This window comes from Arachis ipaensis, chromosome B07, assembly GCF_000816755.2.
Source record: "Arachis ipaensis cultivar K30076 chromosome B07, Araip1.1, whole genome shotgun sequence".
Lineage (NCBI taxonomy): Eukaryota > Viridiplantae > Streptophyta > Magnoliopsida > Fabales > Fabaceae > Arachis > Arachis ipaensis.
In genome coordinates this window covers 113471148-113475663 of record NC_029791.2, presented here as the reverse complement: position 1 = coordinate 113475663, position 4516 = coordinate 113471148, and the positions used below count along the sequence as shown (strand labels likewise).

Sequence of the window (4516 nt, the reverse complement as noted above, 5' to 3'; positions counted from 1 at the left end):
ATCAAACGCCATTGCCCGTGATCATTCAATCTGACGGAGGGTGAAGCGCTAGTAGTTCATTCTCTTGGCGATCATACTCAAAACGCCACAAACAAGGTCGAATCTTCCAGATCAGAGAATGCTGCTTCTATGAATTGTAGCCTATACCACGGAAACCCTAATCTCCCCGAAAATCGGCTGAACTGGTGTCTCGAGAAGTTCCCAACGAAGTCATGGATTAGCCTTCTGAGAGATGTATAAACATAGCTGTTGGTTCGTGCTTTCCGACCACGTATTCACACGAACCCAAGTAGACACAAGTGTTTATGAGGCACGTTCGTCTTAGTATGATGAATAGAGTTGATTGTCACTGATTATCCTATTCACCATGTTAAAGATCGAGTATACATCTTAGAAATAAATCAAACACGAATCGAAGAAGAAACAGTAATACTTTTATTAATTCATAGGACCCAACAGGGCTCCTCCCTTCAATCTAAGAGGTTTAGAAACTCATACTGATGTGAAACACAAAGTAAAACGTGTATGATGGTAAAAGTGATGTAAAAGTATTCGAATAACATGACTAAAATCCCCTTAAATACTAAACAATGACTAATAAAGGTAAAACAGTCTTTTTAGTGCTAAAATCCACTTCTGAGGTCCACTTGGTGAGTGTTTGGGCTGAGTTTTGATGAGATCCATGTGCTATGAGGCTCCTAGGGCATTGAACGCTGGCTAGGGGGTCATCTCTGGGCGTTTAGACGCTTGTCTCTGCTCTGTGGGCGCTGGACGCCTGGAAGGGGCAGGTAGCTGGCGTTGGACGCCAGTTTTGGGCCTTCTAATTCGAAGCAAAGTATAGACTATTATATATTGCTGGAAAGTTCTAGAAGTCAGCTTTCCAGAGCCGTTGAGAGCACTCTATTTAGACTTCTGTAGCTCTATAAAAGCTCTTCTGAATGCAAGGAGGTCAAATCCGGACAACATCTACGATGCTTTCTCTATTTCTGAATCAGACTTCTGCTCCATCTCCTCAATTTCAGTCAGAAATTACCTGAAATTTTACAAAAACACAAACTCAGTAGAATCCAAAAATGTGAATTTAACACTAAAACCTATAAAAACTTAATAAAAACTAAATAAAATATGCTAAAAACTATATGAAAATGATGTCAAAAAGCGTATAAAATATCCGCTTATCACAACACCAAACTTAAACTGTTACTTGTCCCCAAGCAACCAAAAACACAGTAGGATAAAAAAGAAAATTAAGATACAATAAATTTCTAAGTTTCCAATGAAAGCTTATTTATAATTTAGAAGAGCGAAACTTAGTAGCTTTTTGTTTCTGAATAGTTTTGGCATCTCACTATCCATTGAAACTCAGAATGGTTGGCATCTTTAGGAACTTAGAATCCAGATGATATTATTGACTCTCTTAGTTCAATTCTTTTTTATTCTTGAACACAGCTTTTTAGAGTCTTGGCCGTGACCCTAAGCATCTTGTTTTCCAGTATTACCACCGGATACAATAATACCACAGACATTTTACTGGGTGAACTTTTTTAGATTGTGACTCAGCTTTGCTATAGTCCCTACTCTTGCTTTACTCAATCAATCATCAATCGTCTTCATTAAGGAGAGTAAAGTCTTCCACTTCAGTTTCTTTTTGTTCATTTTGCGCAATTCCTCAATCTCAATCAGTAACAAGGCATCCTGCACCACCCTATCTGCGCGCAATTTCTTTGGGCAACCTAACACACAAAGATGAAAGATCTAGTCAAAGAGCAACGCAACGATGCAGAAGGAATGTGAAGCTTATCAGACGTCAATGATCCACCTGATATTGGACATCGATTGGATGACTTTATATGTTGCATTATTATTCTCTTTTCATAAATATGCTTGCATTCCACACTGCAACAATGAAATAGAAATGAGTAACATGCATAATAACGAAACCTATTAACAAGCTCTTCTACATGCTAGAAAGCATGCATTTCACTGTTAGTTGAAATTTTCTCCCACGTTTCAATTCACATGCCAAACTCACCCTTGTTGGTGTAATCAGAGAGATTTTTCGTAATCTTTTATCCCATCTTGATAGAAAGCAAAACTCATCCTAAAGAGTGAACACTAAACACGATTACTTTTTAGTGCAAACATTCAAAATTTTAGTTAATCTTTTCTTCGAGTCACTTTCCAATTGTTTGTTGTATCTAGATGTTGTATCTTTGGCTTACCTCGGTGCTTACTCAAAGTGCATCCAAAATATAGTTAATCAGCTATCTCAGGAATTTAGTAACACTAAATTCACCATCAAATACAACGAGAAAACCTTGGCCTGCTAAATTCTGAATTTACTATGATATGTTCTCCAAAATCCAGGAGCTGTGACGAACTTCCTAAGTATAAGAGATTTGGCATCCACCTTTGTGGATAACTGAAAGCACAGACTAAATAGAAACTATGGGGGAAAACGAAAGGTGCATCTACAACTTAAAATGTGAATGGCCAAGGTCACCACTCTACCCGACCTATTAACCTAGCTAGTAAAATCAGGTGTCAGTATAAAAAGTTGCACAGTTGCTGATATAGGGGAAGACTGTATTTTACTAAAATATGAATCAGTATTAAGGGACAAATTGTTGTTCTTACAAAAATCACTAAAGATTGTAACTGCAGGTCTACAGCTCATCAACAAAGCTTTTCCCTTATGCCCCGGAGATCATGGTTTGAAATCCTATAAGCAGGATTTTTGAGCAGGATAAGGCAGAACATTTCTACCACAATTTTACCAAGCAAATGGGAGCACAAGTGAGAAAAAAACAGGCCAATGGATACAGGAACATATATAGGCATGTCTTTCTCATTTGGAGTTTCATATAAAGGTTTTAGCCTTTGACTGAAAGCCAGCCCAATCTAAAATAGGAGAGGTGAAGGATAATAAAACAAATGGGCAGGCTGTATCCCATGTCCTAGATAATTCAGCAGGGTAGAATCTAAGCCAATCCCACACTCCACCAGAAACTGGCTTAACATGCTCAATATCCGTTAATGACCATTTTGACGAGCATTTTTTTTTTCATTTGAAACAACAGTTTCAACCAAATACAGATCACACAGTTCCAACTAAGAATTAGTGAATGTTGCACTTGTCTTGTTTCAAAACAATTTTCTAACTCAATACCCTGCCAATTTTTACATTTACTCATCTGTCTAGCAAGTGAGAAAACTAAACATGCATTGATTGCAAATTGACCAAATTTACATATATGTCATGAAATAAACATTGAGGAGGAATCATCAATCATAGTTTATTCAATTAAAATATGTAACTTCAAATACTAACAGAAAAAGATAAAAAATTGGAAACCAACGCGGCATTATATCAAAGGGGTATATGTGGTACCTGCGAACTGGTTCTTCAAGCTCAGTAACAGGTTTTCCAGTCAATGGGCAAGTCATATTCAAAATACTGGATTGGGTACTTGTCATTACAATGTCCCCTCCTGCTCTTCTCCTGGCATTGGCTGCCCTTCATGATGAACTTTCTGAAGACAAAAGATAAATAGCAAGCACATTAGATTATTAGGAAGCAAGAAGAAAAACTCAAATAAGTGTAGGTATGTCATAGTAAAATGCTATAGCATTTATTAAATAAAAAAAATTTCTAACAAAAAAGACCATGGAAACAGAATATTACAAAGCATAATGCAGGTTAGAATGTGGACAAGTATGAGATTATATAATCAAAAGAATGTTGACACTAATATTTATCCAATGGCGGGAAGGTATCCTTCTATTCACAGGTGTCAAACTCTTGTAAGACAAGGATGAGAGCTCATATCATTGCAGGAAACTGTTCTTACCAGACAGACACAAGTCACCTATCCACCTTGGCCAGAAGTTAAAATCATTAAACAGTAAAGAAAACACATAAAATTAGTGGTAGGGTTTCCCAAATCTTCGAACTTAATTACCATTACTCATCTTATGAATAAAATATCTTGAGAGAAATAATAGTTAACTATTTCCAAACTAAGAAAATAGGGAGGTGCATTGACCTCTGATATAAAGACAAACATTTCCATCTAAAGTAAACCAAAACATGCCGCCAGAGGCGATCTTCAAAAGTTACAAGTCAGAAGACAATACCCATACAGCTTCCTTAAATTGGCGAACCAAAGGATTACTATTAGGATCTGAAGTAGTAGACTGGCCCTTCAATTTTGACACTTCATCCTCAAGTAACTTACGAAAATTATTCACCTGTATTTTTAAGCAAGTTAGAATTCAGAGACAATGGTAGGGTTAGATGATAGTAACAGATAATAGCTCATACTTAGTACCCAAAAAAAGGTTCTAAGCATGGAATCCAGAACTCACAACCTCTTCTTTTGGCTGGTATCTGTTTGCAATAGCTTGAACTGCTGATGAAAGATGCACACTATCCTCAGAGAGATCAGCTAACTCCAAAACAGCATCTTACAACTCCTTCACCTGAAGTGAATGGTTACTATTTTGCACTTACCAT

At 36.9% G+C, this 4516-nt stretch overlaps 1 pseudogene; it reads right to left on the bottom strand.

Annotated features, from left to right (window-relative positions):
- On the bottom strand, positions 416-4516 carry LOC107607684 (annotated as a pseudogene).